A 16,114-nucleotide genomic window follows, 5' to 3' on the forward strand; every position below is an offset into this window, starting at 1 on the left:
CCAACCTGATTGGCACAACACCCTGTCCAGTATCAACCAGGGAGCGGATGTTATTGACTGTGGCTAATAGTGCTGTCTCTGTCCCATGGTTACTCCTAAATCCATACTGCGAAATGTCCAGCAGATGCTGTGTTGTTCCAATTAAGTAATCAACTGTATAGTAAGAAGTTTCTCCAAGATCTTGGCTGGGATGGGTAGCAAAGAATTGGGCTGATAGTTTTCCAATTCAGAGGGGTCCAAATTGGATTTTTTAAGCAGATGCTTAACAATTACAGTTTTCCAACTTTGAGGATAGCATCCAGAGGCAAGAGCCTGATTAACAGTTGCTTTGAGGTGGGGAATAATGATATACCCTCCCAACTGCATCAGTTTGGGAGACCAAGGTTCAAGTGGGGAGCCTGATTTAACCCTTCGGAAAAACTGTTTGGTCAGCTCATGGATTCGAGGATAAACAGTAGAAAGACTGTAATCCCTGCTCTTAGTATGTGGAGGGTTAGAAGCTATGTAATTATTCTTTTGGCAAAAGACGGAGGGCTCAGGATTGAGACTGTCCAAGAAACAGTAAATGTCAAAAACTTTGGTATGAAAGAATTTTGCCATACAATTACAGAAGACATGCAAACTCTCGTTATTGGAGGAGACAGAAGGTATAGAAAGAAGATTGATAAGTTTAAAGAGATCCCTAAAAGACTTGAGTGATGCAATCTTCTCAAAGCAGTAGAGGGATTTCTCTAGCCTAATGGCTGCTTTATATTCTTGGCTGGACAGGCTTGTCTAAGTATTCTCAGCTTCTTTGAAAACCCAGTAGATGTGGGATTCTTCCTACATACATAGGATTCTTTAAGGGGAGCAAGAGAGTCAATAGCTGCCGTAAGCCATGTTGAATACTCTATAGCTGCCAGATTAGTGTCATTAGGGTCAGTCCAGGTTTGATTGTTAAGAGCCCATAAAAAGGATTCCTAACTTATACCTTTCCAATTTCTTTCAAACACCTTATTAATGCCCCTCGGAGCAGTTTCCATGTGTGGAGGGAAAGGAAAGTGAAAAAGGGACAGCAGGGTGGTCAGACCATATGAGGGGAAGAGGTTTATCAACCCTAAGGCGTTGGTTATTGGAAAACATGCTGTCAATAATGTGTCCTGCACTTTGGAACTACGTCCCATTATACTTATTTATTTTGTGTTTTTGTAGCTCAAACATAGCTTCATGGCTAAAAGAGTGCTTTGCAGACAACTACAAATACCAGCTATAACAAGAGGTACATATGAAAAGAAGCATTAAACTTAAGCACATTAACAGCTAGTTGGGGATAGATTGTCTGAAGAGATAGGCTCTGTAAGCCTTTTCTGTAGTTTAAAGAGACTGTGCAGAGTCTTCTTTTCTTCGGGATACATTTTTGCCATCTGGAGGTTAGACAAGTGAAGGGCTGGTTTACAGTCTTCTTGTTTTTGGAATTTCTGGTAAAACGCAGCATTTGTCCTGCATGATTTTGTTGGCTCTTGTACCGAGTAGTTTCTCCTTTCAGTACATTGGTAGACCAGACTGAAAGTTTTTAGAGTTAACTCCTAAAACGTTGCACATGCCAGAGTTTGTTAACATGCTGTACGAAAAAGATGGAGCACAAACTGATCCTTCTCATGTGGGATCTTCACGGCTAAATCACTCCTCTTCTAAGGGTATCTTTCAGTTCAGCTTTTGTTAACTTTGTAAAGCTCAAAGACCACTCCCAAGACATATCCAAGGGATGTGAGGCTTAACATTTCAAACAAACAACAATACCGTGAAGAAATAACTCAAACCAAAATGTACCTAAATAATACCAAATATTTTTAACAAAAAAAGGAGAAAAATAGATAAAATGCTCCAAAGATACATAGAAAAATGAAATAGTGCCGCAAAACCTTAAACGACTGGTCAATAGGATTTCTTGACAAAAGATAAGAATCCTGAAAAATGACCAAAAATTTCATTTCAAGACTGGAGGCTATCATTATGCATAAATCTTTTTAATGCCACTCCAACACAGCACTTTAAAGAACACATTTCATTGTACAATATTGACAATCCAGAATAGGACCTTCACCTACATGAAAATAGTCCAAGCATGGAATCATCTTCCTCTTAAATGCTGCTCCTCATTTAGATAAGTAGCACATGAATTTGCTTTGCATTTTTCCATATCCTTAGTGGTTGTATCGCTGTTTGGATGGTTTCCAATTTATGTAAACAGGTTTGTTAGCTAATTGTCACGGTGTTGGTTGAGATTTCTCCTTGTGAGGTTCCCTTATCTACCTTTCTGTTAGGCCCCGATTTCGGAGATATTTCATTTTCACAATTCGCAACATTGATCAAGTAGGGACACCTCTGCATTTTGATACATTTACCCCAATGGTACATTATTTTTCTTTTTCTGAGCCTATAGCTTACTCTACTGTGGCAGCTCCTGACTGTTTAAAATGTGTGCCTCAGCGAGCTTAGTCTACTCGGGAAGCTCTCAACAAGAAGCTCTCAATGTCTCTTCAGTGAGCGGCCTCTGCTACAGCATCTCCAGGCTCACTGAAACCAAATCCAGACTCTGTGCATGATTGCACATCAGCTAGCCACAATCGCCAAAGCCTGCCAGACGGAGTCGGCCTTCCGACGCGCCAGGCAAAACTCGGCATATTAAAAGAAAGCGTTGGGCAATGGCGTGAGGCCAAGCCAATGCAAGATTTGGGGCCAATCTTGCTTTGTCCTAATGCTTATTACTGCTATTAAGCTGCCAATTTTGTAACTGTAACAATGTCATGATGTCAGTTACAGTATCCTTCTTTGAAGCCAAGGACATTTGACAGTCATAGGTCTTGAGAGGTTTCCAAGCTGAATTGATTTTTTTTAGACTGGAATATTATTCTGGTATGGATTTTTTACTAGTATGGCAGAGAAAGTTATAGAATCACCAGAGTTCCCCGAGGGGCGAATTAATGAAGAAATGATTAAAAAGCTCATACTGCATGAATTGAGAAGCTGTGTTCGAGAGACCACTGCCAACGTCATTGAAAAAAGAAAGAGTAAAAGGGGATTAGATAATAAATATTGGACCTTATCCAAGGGAGACTGATAATGGAGAAAAAAGAAAGAAAAGGAAGACTAAGCACAATGAAAAAGGGTACAAACCCTTACAGTGAGTATGAGGTCTTAGTACCTAAAAAGGGAGAGGTACCTTAAGCGGCATACTACATAAAAGGAACTGTGTTCTATGCAGCACACAAGAGATGGGTGTCCTCAGTGGTATGCAAGAGATGAATACTCAGGATGTTGAGCTTTTGGAAGATGCATATCAGAAAGGGGACGAAGAATTTTACGATGAATATATGCTTGACCTCCAACAGGAGGACGATGAGGGTGAATACCTCTTTGCTGAGGATGTTATTCCTTCTACATCCAAGGATAGTGTTAGAAACCCCATATGGGGGAGAACAAATGTTCTCCCCCCATAATATAAAGCACCCAAGAAGTCGGAACGTTGACATTCTGAGAGGTTGGAGCCAAACAGATATGGTACTATTGGGCAACACTAACAATGGCCTCAACGCCAAAAGACGTAAGGTAGTTTTGATGAAAAAACTTTAAGCTAGAGGATTTAGCTGGGATTGAAACCAGCGAGAACCCGGAGAGCCCGTTATTCAGGGAGGACTTGGTAAAAAAACTTAGTAAATATGTTGTTACCTTCACAGCCCTGGACAAGTCTCAAAATAACATACGCAGAGTGTTCTGTGGAGGTGCTTTTGGCACGGTCGGCTGAAGCTTCAAGCAGAGAGGTTATGGTAGAGAATATCAAGCCCGTACGGGTGCTCCCTTCTACCCTAAGGGAGGCTGCTATCAGCTTGCAAGAGGCAGTAAGCCTCGTGGCTTTGGGACTTCTGGATACCGGGGTGAGTACAGTGAGTACTGCTTCCCTGGAAAAAACAGGTGGTCTCCAAGATATTTTACCAGCATATGGGAGACTATAACACAAGACACATGGGTTTTAGAAACAATTGAGGGTTTCAAAGTAGATTTCAAGGACATCCCCATTCAGTACTTTCCTCCAAGGGAGATTGCAGTGAACTCATACCAACAGTGTTTGGTACATGAAGAGAAAGTCTGTGTTTGCCAGGAAAGGATTTACAATTGCTGCTCTACATCATTTTGAAGACAGATCATCTTTGTCTGGAACAACCAACACACAGGATACTGCCATGGTGCTTTTCTTCTAGACTGTACCAATGAAGTAGCTGCTGGAAAACAAGCTTTGTGCTGTCCTATATTACTTCCTTACCTGATTGTATATGGATTGGTTTTATGTATGTTTTTATTATCCATGTTATCACCATGTTATTGACTATTATACTGCTCCCATTATCTCTGTTGACTCCTACTGCCCCTTCCCTGTCTTTGTGAAGCGCTCTGATATCTGTAAGGATCCTGTTCGCGCTATATAAAACTTTGAATAAATAAATAAATAAATAAGCTGTCAGCTGTAGGCATAAACAAACGAATCTGTGAACTTATAATCCAACTGCCTTGCCAACATGTGCAAAATCACTACAAGCCATCAACACCTCCCAGTCCAACAGAATTGTTCAAAGTGGCTGAGACATGGATCTTTATCTACCTGATGCTGCAGTCAGAAAAGCTGATTTAATTGAATTGATCATATTGCTTATTTGGTGCAGACTGAAAGATGAAAAAAGCCAGTTCCTCCGTGGTCTGGAATTTATGCTCTGAACTCCCAGAATACTGTTCCACTTAAGAAAGTTGGGTTTTTACCAGTAATGCCATCTCTGATCACAAACTACACAACAGTATACATAGCTCTAAAAAATGTCAAAATGTATGTTCTGTGCTTGAAGACTAACCTACCCTGACAATTTTCTGCGATGAAAGTGTTTTCGGTTTTGTAGCTGACAATTTTATGAGCAATCCAGTAGAATTTGATGATCTTTATCCAATGATGGGTATCTTCCACATGACAAAAGTTGTGTTGCGGTGTGAAGGAAAGTCATTGCAGTGGATGTGACAGATGATGCACTTATTGAGGCTGAAATCTTTGGGAGCAAACTGTACAGTCAGTATTGAGCTGAACTCATGTTTCTTTGTTACAAGGTATGTAGATCATAACTGGGGCAACGGGAATGTTTTCTGGAACAAGAATGACAAATTAGGTTTTGCATATCTTATCTCAGAAGTGAACAAGGCACAGGGTGCACACTTCATTCAAAAGACTCAATGCAAAGCCAGGCAATGATCAACACACTCGGTTCAAAATCAATAAATAAAGTTTGTCAAAGAATGTGAAGAAAAATCTGAATTTTGCAAGTACTGGGGAAATGCTTTACACATGGCTCTAGTGAAAAACGTGGTATATGCAGGTTGGAAAGGTGATTGGGAGATGCCCATGAAGACTGTGGAGTCACTGATTACTATGTTTCACGAATTTGATTGCTTAAACTACCGGAGATATTTGGAAAGACTGAAGAAGCTAGGAGGTAGAAAAACCATACCACTACAAAAAATGTATCCAAAGACATTTTGTGGTGAAAGACAAAGAGGGAAGGTTCAATGCTGTAGTTCCAGACAGGAAATTGGAACAGATGATCCAGGGATCACAGAAAAGGTCCATGGTAATTGTTGGTCAGACACAAACGTAAATATGTTGCAAAAGGCAGCTAGTTTACCAGGAACTCCATTCTATTTGGAATGTTTTCAGAGAGATGACAAATTCAAAATTAATTGACCATGGTGAAACTGTTCCTCACCACGAACTTGTGGGAAAGAGAGGGTACTGTTTCAATAAACAAGTCAACAGCCTTTATTTCATGCAACAGCAAAGAAACCCCTTTGAAATGACTGAGCATGTGAGTCTACACATCTTCGTCACAAAATAATATGTGTCTAATGTTAAAAAGACATGCCTACTAGATGTCCTGGAACATGGATCAAAACTCTATGCAGAACTCAAGCAGGAGAAATCTGTATAGAGAGAGGTAAAGTGGTTTGACATAATCACTAAAGCTAAACTTCACGCTTTAATTGCCATAGTAAGAGTTTCGTCCATCCAGCCACTACAAAACAGGTCACAAAAAAAATTACTTTTGCAAGCACACAGAGATGGATGTAGCTAAAGGGGTGAAATTATCAAGGATATTCTCTTGAATGATCTTCCTTCAACAAATGTATTTGATGGAGATGCTGCAACCAAACCAGTGAGGCACGAACTTGTACAAGAGCTTGAGAAAAACTTTCATTTGAAGAATTTCAATTCAAAAAGGTGACCTCTTTGAAAACTGCTGTTGTTGGGAACTTACAGCTAGATTCATGAAGCCAAATTGCGATCGCAATAGCTGCGAATTAGCAATTGCGATCGCAATTTGTAGAAAAGGAATTCATGATAGTGAAATAGCAAAAAATGCGAATTCGCTAAATAAAAATTGCGAATTCGCAAATAAATTTGCAGAATCCTGGAAGAAGGCCATTAGCGAATCTGAAATTGCGAGAAACCATGGAATCTGCGAATCCATTTACGAAATCGCAAAACATTCGCAACCGCTATTCATGAAAAATCGCAAAATGCGAAAAACCCGTAAATCGCTATTTGCGACGAGCAAATTAAGAAGAACACAAACCAGGTAGTAACCAGTAAGGAAAAAAAAAAAATCAAAAAAACGTTAACAAACTACCAACAGGTGCAGGCCTGACCAAACACATTTAAGGACATGCAGCTGGAGCCTGAGGACTCTCACAATGCCAGGACTCTACATGGTGGTGAGGCGGCGAAGGCTACAGCGAGCAGCACGGAACAGACGTAGGATCCAGGAGCGGATATTCCGCCAGCGGGTCACTCTTCTGGGCCAAACCAGGGAGCAAATTTACGCTAAGTACCGCCTGACTGGGGCAATGATCATCAAGCTGATCCGGGACCTAGACCCCTGATGCAGCACCCAACAAGGAGGACCAATGCCGTGCCCACACGTGTCCAGGTATTGTGCTGCCTGCACCTTCTGGCCTCCGGAAGCTTCCAGGGGATGGTCGCTGTTGCACGGGGGATATCACAGCCCACCATGTCCCGCTGCCTAAGGACTTTCCTGGAGGCTCTGCTGACCCGGCTACACCACTACATCTCATTCCCCACCAGCCAACAGGACATAATGAGACCAAGCTTCAATTTTACAACGTTGCACAATTTCCACATGTTATAGGATGCATTGACTGTACCCACATCCACATCTGCCCACCAGCACAAACGGAGTACATGTACCGCAACTGCAAAAACTACCACTCCCTCAATATCCAGATGGTGTGCAATGCAAAGACATTTATCACGGACATAGTGGCACAGTACCCGGGTAGCACACATGACTCCTTCATATTCCGGCACAGCGGCATCCACACACGACTGGCCAGGAGAGACTTTGGGGAAGGACACCTACTAGGTAAGTACACATGACCCAAAATAGTACACTGTGATCATGTAGCTGCGCAGAACAGGCACTCACCCTCTGCTCCTTTCATTCAGGTGACAGCGGCTACGGTCTCCGTGAGTACCTCCTCACCCCATAATTCAACCCTGCAACACCACAGCAACAGCGTTGCAATGCTGCACACATACGCACAAGAAATTGTATTGAGAGGACATTTGGCCTTTTGAAGAGCAGGTTCCGCATACTTCACAAGACTGGTGGGGCCATGAAATACGAGCCTGAGGTCTGCTGCCGCATCGTGGCCGTGTGTGCTATCCTCCACAACATAGCTACCAAGCGCAGGATACCAGTAGAGATCTCTGGCAGTGAGTCGGAAGGGGATTACAGACCACCTGCACATGTGCGTCATGCACGCGGGGAGAATCCTGCAGAAGGACACAGGCGCCGTAACCAAATCTGCATGAACTGTTTCTAGTGCACCCACTCCCCACACCCAAGACTTCACTCATGCACGACAATAGTAATAATGACATGAGTCAGATTAAGTTTAACAGATTATTTCTTATTGTTTTTTGCACAATAAATTGGGAATACCCCAAACTGTAACATGACTGCCATATTGCGTCATATGTCCCATGTTCTTGAGGAGGGCATGCTTGTAGCAGCAGCATGGCCCTTCATGATACCAAACAAATGTTTAATGCCGCCTCCGGGCAGATGCTCCCAACCTTCTCTCCAGCTCCTCCCCCTGATTTTGCCGTGAGGCAGCAGAGGGCCTTGTGCTGCGGCAGGGTGCTACCACCAGAGGCACGGATTGGCTACTATGGCTGGAATTAGCCTCACTAGTGTCGTCCCCCCCCGGCTGGCCATGGCCAGTTGCCTGCATACCCTGAACTGCAGTTGTCACTTGCTCCAGAGCTCTCGCGACGTCCTGACAGCACTGCATGGCCAAGAAGCGTTGTGAGAGCTGGGAGGTCGCGTTGCCAATGATATGATTGGATCGCGTGTATGCAGACAGGCGGGTCAGCAGCTGCCGGTGTCTGCGCCGGTTGAGGTTCTGATGGCTATGCATGGCCTGGGTGTTGGCCTCAACAGCAGCGGTCATCCTCTCCATACGGTCTGTCAGCTGACCAACATTCCTGGCGATCTTGTTTAGCTGGAGATGTATAGCAGCGAGATGACGGGCTTGTGTCTGGTGGACGTGGAGCATTTGGCGCTCAATGGAGAGCCCAGGCGCCCGCACGTTCACCCCCCTGCCAGCGCGTGATGTGGTATTGCGCGGCTCCCTCACCAGTCCGCTGGACTGGCTCCTCACAGCCGCAGGGCGGCGGGTTTGTCTGCATGCTGCTGCTGGTGTTGTCAGCCCCACTGGTGTTTGAGTCACTCGCTGTGGTACTGCTGCGCCTGTTTGCGCAGAGGTGGCACTGTCCACAGAGGCTGGTGGTGTTATGACCGCTGGTGCGGCAGCTTGCCCTGATGGTCCTGGCTGTGGGGATGGATGTACGTCTCCCTCAGTGTCCTCTGTTACTTCTTCAATCTGCAGGGCATCGCTGTCCGTACTGGGTACTTCAGCGCCACCTGTGATGTAAAGTGGACGTTGATTAGTGACATGTCACTTACACATTGGAGCTCCCTACATGCATGCGGGCTGCCATTCCCTGACTTGCTGCAGGATTGCCTCTCACTGTACAGGTCTGGCTGTATGGGGCTAGATGGTAATTGTGGTCAGACTACATGTCCCACAATGCAATAGGGCTTTTTTTGTGCTTTGGCTGCATGACTGGAGTTTGTAATGGGATGAACTGGGGTCATGGCCATGGTTAGGGGACAGGGTTGCAGTCGCATGTCACTTACCTTGTGTATCTTTGGTGGGTCGGGAGGAGTCCACCTGGATTACCCCCACGCATGCCTGCGGGTTCAGGGTGTCCTCTACTCGGTCCTCAAGTGGGGTGTTGGGTGGGACAGTGGGCTCCCCTCCTCCTGTCGCAACACGCTCCCCCAGCCTCTCTGCTATCTTCTCCTTGGCCCGCCCTCTGAGGTCGTACCATCGTTTTTTGATTTCATCCACAGACCGCTGGGTGACCCCCACAGAATTCACTTTTGCGCGGATGCGCACCCAAATCCTCCTTTTATCGGCCTCAGGTACCCTTCCCGAAGAGGCGGTTGTGGTCCTTGCTCACTCCCTCTCGGGTGTTCTAACTCTTGTTCAGAAAATTTAATTTTCCTTTTTCTCCCTGTGGAAGTTTCACCTGCAGCTTCCTGTGACATGTTGTACACTGGGGTGTCACCTGGATTTCACCTGTAGGTACTCTGGAGGGGAGCTCTGGCAATGCTGCTTCCACTTCAGGCTCACAATGCTGAATGGGGGTGGAACCTGCCTACTTCCTGGTTGTGATGTCATCACTGTGCTCAGAATGCGACTTCCCGTTTTTGCGATCTCGCAATTAGCGAGATCGCAATTTGTGATTTCGGTAATTGCGAGATCGCTATTTCAACAGGGGTATTGGCGGATTCTGCGATTTTCGGAGACTCGCAATCGGTGATTGCGGCCGATTGCGAATTGCTTTTTTTATTCGCATTTTTTCATGAATGCCATTCTGCGATTTCTAAATTGCGATTCGCTTTTTCTCGCAATTTAGGAATCGCAGATTTTGACATTGATGAATCTAGCAGTATATGTCACAATTGCCAATAATCAAAAACTTCTGACTGTTCTGCAGATATCAAAGGCAGTGTGCACCTGGCAAGAACTGCACATTGTCTCTGACAGTTATCTTGAACAATCTGTCAAAGAATGTGAGAGAGTCAGACGAATGTCTATAATTGGAACAATTGACCTCTCCTGTATCAAAGGTTTGACACCTATACCTGTGCAATTTGATAAACTCTGGTCATCAACATCAAACAAGATGAACTTGGAGACGTTAAGTCGCCAAAACATTACTGATGCTTCAGTGAAATGTGAATTTACAATGTTTGCAAGTTGAATGATTGTCAATGAGGAGTTGGTGCCTGCAGAGATATATTATATAGATAAGGGCCATATTGTTCAAGACCTTAACAGCGAATTGGAGGAAGCGGACTTTCGTATTGCACCACATGTTGAGTGGGCCGTTCGAAATGGTTCCAATTGAATCATTATAGTGCCAATTACACAGATATTACTGTTCTACTTAGATTTGTTGCAATGTTTATAAATCAAGGATTGTCAGAGTTATGGGTACGTTATGGAATAGGCGAGAAAACACAATTAATCCTGCTTCATATTCTGTATAAGAAATTTGACCCGGAGATGCCCAGTGTTTTTCGGGTGATGACACCATGAGCAAAATTGGAACACAGCTTGGAGCTTCAACTGTTGAACCTGTGAAGTTTTTAAGAGGATTTACGGAGACAGAAGAAGAATGTGACTTTAAAGACGGAGAAAATACCGTGTGCCTATGTGGAAAACGAGTTACGACTGTCACACATTTGACGATCTTCGGTATAATGAGTTCAAGAAATCAGTCCAGTTAATTGGCCTTCCACCGACGTCATATTCAGTGTATGGACACATTAATAGAGCGTTCTACTTGATCAGAAGATGTGCAAATGTTTTGGATCATGCATATGTAGAGAAAGATCAGTGTGAATTTGGTTGGAAAGATATTGATGGGGTACTACACCTTAGACATTTCTAAAGCGTCTACCCACAGAACTTACACATACAAGTACTTGTATTTGCAAAACCTGAGCTTCAAAAAGATGTTTCTGTGGATATGCTCTTCTCAAATGTTCAAGATTCAGGAAATGTAGAACAAGCTATTGCTGAAACAAAGTAATCCAAAAACTCAAATAAAAAATGAAAATCTCTGGCCAACAATTTTTTTTTTTTTAACGGAGGTATATCAGGGGGGCGAGATTAAAAGTACAACTGCCAAAGAATTATTCCACAAGTTCACCCAATAGTAGACTAGGTGGAAGACACGGTGCACTGATAACTAATATTAGTCACACTGCAGTGACAGCATGACTGCTGTTTAATGGCAGAACAAATAGCAGTGGAAAAATAAAACACACAATTTAACCAATCTACACCAAAAATAGACATTTTCATTAAAAAAAATCTTGGCATATGGGCAAACAAATCATCACAAAACTTTTTCAAAAAGTATAAATATTTCTAGTCAGTAAAAAAGTATTAACAACGTTCTACAATGCATCCTAAATAATTTAACAGATGCACTGTAACTATACTGATCATATAAAAATTAGTACAGCATCAGATTTGTAAAGAAAACGGTGCTAATATTAACTGTGGAAATCACATTTTCAAAGACCAAGGCTTTAAACAACAGGATAGGTAAACATCTTAGTCTGATCTTGTGTATTTAGCAAACCTTGAGGATAGTATTAGGAGAAATCTCTCAGATATTTGGTGTCAAACTAAAGAGATGGCTATGACAACCTTCTGTATGCCTCAGTTTACCAAAAAACTTTGCAGGGGCCACATTTTCTGTTATGTATCCAAAGTATGGGAACACCTGCTGCTCAAGGAATCTTTGTAGAGTTATAACTTGGACTGAGGACCTGAGGGACTATTCCCATTCAAAAGCAAGAGATGTGCAATTTGTACAGCAACGTCATGGAACAAAGTAGGAGACAAGGCTGTGGTCTCCCTGATCACTGCATGCACTTGCTGTGATTGCCAAATATTCACAAAAAAGAAGCTGTCTCCGTAGAACAGCATACCCTTTGCAAATCAGTTATCACCCAAACTTAGAGGCTGGCAAATGATCCATGGTTTGCGCCCACAAATGTGGTTGCAAACCACTGCCACATTCCACTGCAAATCCCTAAGGGTGGGCATGACCACATTGGGGAGAAATGCATCTTTTTTTCCAAGACAAAAGTATAAAGAGGAACTACTGAGGAGGCCTGGAGTTCACTCAGTCACCTCACCGATGTTAGGAGAAATTCTGTCTTGATAGTGAGGAGGCAAAGAGAGCAACTGTGCAGGGGTTATAATGGAATGCACATGAAGATAGTGAGTACCAAATTAAGGTGCCACTATGGCATCACAAACTGTGTTGATGGGAACATGTGGATGAGCCTCTTCAGACATTGCATCGCAACAGATGAGATTTAAAAAAAAAAAGGCGTTGGCTGATCAGATAAATGTTGGAAGCCCGAAAGGTAGCCTTTGACTGTTGCCACAGCAAAGCTTTGCTGGACTACAGACAAACAAAACAGAAAAACATCCAATAACTGTGCATTCAGGGGGTTGGATGTTTCGGGAGGAAAACCAAGCTTCCAACTTCTTCCAGCGTCCTGCATAAACTGATATTGAGAATGGACGACTGGCTGCCAAGATAACATCAACCATTTTGGGTGGAAGATCAAAAGCCAAAAGCCGCCCTCAATCTCAATGCATGGAGGAGTAATTTGGGTAGGCTTGACTCGTCTCTATTGCTGCGACAGAAGATCTACCCAAAAGGGCAGCTAGATCGGAGGACAAGCGGTCATGGCCAGAAGTTAAGGGTACCACACAATGCTCGTCTAGGCCAAAGTAACTAGGATGATGTATGCCTCATATCTCTTGATCTTCTGTACCCTGGCAGGTAGGGTGTAAAGGCGCACAGGAGCCCAGACTCCCAATGCTGGCGGAAGAAGTCTCGAAGGCAAGACTTCCTTTGGAATTCCAACTCGCAACACTTTTGACACTGCACATTTTCTGCACCCTCAACCCAACAATGCAGTCAGTTCGATCACAGTCGAGAAGCCATTACTGTAGCCCTTTCGAAGTCTCCTTCAACACCTGAATGGAGTCTGAAAGGTTGTCTTGGTGCTGAGCCGACTGACTTCAGATGCCACAGCAGAGCTTGCAAGTCAAGAGATCAAGAAGTTTTAGAGCCACTATGGTCTAAGGTGGAAACATAAGAATCAGATCCCAAAATTTCTGGACTTGTTGAGACGTAGGAAGGATTTGAAAGAGCTTAGTATTCAGGATGGCTTCAGTTAAGAAGAGTTGTTGAGTAGGAGTCAGGTATGACTTCAGCACATTGTTGAAAAAACCCAGCAGAACCAACAGGGCAGCAGTCGTCTGAAGGTGGTTGACTATTTAAGGTGAGCCCGAATTCAGCAGTCAGTCGTCGAGGTATGGGAAGATTGGAATTCTCAACCTCAGTAGGTCGGCTGCAACTACCACCTTCACCTTGGTGAACACCAGAAGTGCGCTGGTAAGGCCAAAGAGGAGCACAGAGAACCAAAACTACTCTTGGTCTACCTAAAACCGCAGGTAACGTCTGCTGACTGTATGGTGGGGATGCGAAAATATGCATCCTGCAAGTGCAGCGTTACCATCCAGTCTCTTGGATCCAGGACAGACAGATCTCGAGTCCGGTGAGTCCCATGAACATCTTGAAGTTGTCCTTATGGGGAAGGAAGTTCAGAGGTTGAAGGTCTACAATGGGGCAAAGGCCTCCATCCTTTTCCGGCACCACAAAAGTATGGGAGTAGTAACCAGTCCAGGTCTTGGATGCCAGCACTCTCTCTATTGCTCCCTTGGCCAAGAGAGTCTGAACATCTCAGCAGAGTATGGACAAGTGGTCCTCCAGGATGAGTTGCCATGTAGGTGGAATGTTCAAGGTTTTAGGAAAGGAAGAGTAGGGCGCACCAGTTTTAAATGAACTGGAGCACACTTTGGTCTAACGCGATGATCCAACATCCTGGGAGGTGAAAAGTGACTTGTCCGCTTACAAGTGATCTTGTGCCTCCAAGAACATTAAAATGGTTTAGCTACAAGTGTGGGGCTGGGGATTGGGTACAGAGTTGCCTCCGGGGTCCTGGGTGCTGTCAGTCTGCTCCCTGGCCTCGCCCTCAAAATTAGTAAGAGGCCTGTTGCTGTTGGGCCAGGTATGGGCACTGCCACTGTTGATATCCCTTATAAAAACTTCGAAAGGGGTGCTGTTGCTTTGGAACTGCCGAGAGGCAGAGCTAGGCCTAGAGGAAAGGAGGTGGCCTTGATCTCTTTATCTCTCCCTGGGGTAGGGTCAACCTTCACTGCAAATAGCTTCGACCACCAAAGGGCATGTCCATATTGGCTTGATCCGCATCTGATGAAAAGCCTGAGGAGCGAATCTAGGTGTGGCGCTGAAGCACCACGCAGGTCCCAATGGCTAAACCCAGGCAGATGGTCGAGGCCAGACCTGAGCAGATTCAGCATTTTGCCACATCTTCAATATCCAAAATTAGTCATTGAAGGGTCAGTTCAATCTCTTCGGAGACATCCGGAAAAATGTCCACCACGCTGTCCCACAATGTGTGTGCGTACTGAAAAACACCTAATTTGCAAAAGTGTCCATTTGTTTAGGCTCCGCATCGGGTGGGGTGGTAGGAAATTAATTAGGGTTATGGGTGGCTGGAGGATGCCTGTACAACCAAACTCTCTGTGGTAGGATGCTGAAGCAGTAAGCCAGGGTATTCAGGTGCAGCCCTATGTTATCTCACCACTAGTCTGTTTACTGGAGGGCAAGATCATGGTTTCACTCAGATGCCCACCAGCACATTAATGAGAGCCTCATTAAAAAGTAGTAAGCATTCATGATTAGCCTGTGTTTGATTAAGTACTACAGTCAAAGTGTTGTGGAGGCTGCCAAACATTTTGCTCGAGTCTGTGGTGCTATGCTCGAGGAAAGTGACGAACTCGGCAATAGGTCGAGTGGCACATGGCATAAGGTATGGTTCTGTTGATGGTTTCCCAACTGACAGCTAACTTGGATCCTTGGTGCCTGGAGCCCCTCAAGTAGGATTCGGTGGAGTACCAAATGTTTCCTCTGCAGACTCTCTCAACCTACAAAGCTCATCTATTGTAGCAGTCCACTGCAGGGGAAGCCAGAAAGCAAAGCCTTCTGGAGTCCGTTCAGCGGAACAGGTCAGCATCCTGGTGATACCTGGGGCATCGCGTGACTCCAAATGATGCGAGTGACGGGGTAAGAGGGAGCAATGATTTGAATTCCTAATTTTTTGTGTGATTTCCTCGACACAAACCGAAATCCGCAATGTCAAACATTCAGGTGTGAGGACATGCTCGGGAACAAGAGCGCATTTATGCCCTTAACCAGGACCATTACTTCATTCTGGGTTTACCGACAGGAATTTTGGCTTTGCGGTCGCAGATATTGTTGCAATTCTTCTTCGCACAGCAAGGACATGACTCAGTTGTGCGGGGAGCAGAGGTATCAAAGGGAGACAACACAAGTGCTTGTCACCCACATCTGTCAGTAACAATCGCAGCAATCCTTAAATGTTCGCGTTTTAGGGCCCATATCTGCATTACTGTTGAGCTTTTTGGGTACAAAAAATACATCTTTTTGAGGGAAAAGTCTGTCAGAAAACAACATTGCTTAGTTTGGATCCGTGTGGGAAGGCGTGGAAAGGAAGGAACCGACATCAACATGCGCCTTTGACAAACAAATGGGGGCCTGATGTCATATCAGACCAGACAAATCCGATTAGGGAATTGCTGAAAAGTTTCCAGATCCAATATGACACCGTGGGAAATTCACACAATGAGGAATCTAGTGTTCAAAGTCCCTTATCAGAAGCCTTTGTACATGAGGACCAAAATTTCTAAGGTGGAATTTTCCACCCAAAAATGTTTGAGTGCTTTATGAGTAGATATGTGTGATTTT

General features: G+C 44.2%; 1 protein-coding gene across 1 annotated transcript in view; it reads right to left on the reverse strand.

The window, feature by feature from the left end:
- NKTR (natural killer cell triggering receptor) overlaps positions 1 to 16,114 on the reverse strand; it is a 511,856-nt gene that overhangs the window by 299,687 nt on the left and 196,055 nt on the right.

Source organism: Lissotriton helveticus, chromosome 10 (genome assembly GCF_964261635.1).
Source record: "Lissotriton helveticus chromosome 10, aLisHel1.1, whole genome shotgun sequence".
NCBI lineage: Eukaryota > Metazoa > Chordata > Amphibia > Caudata > Salamandridae > Lissotriton > Lissotriton helveticus.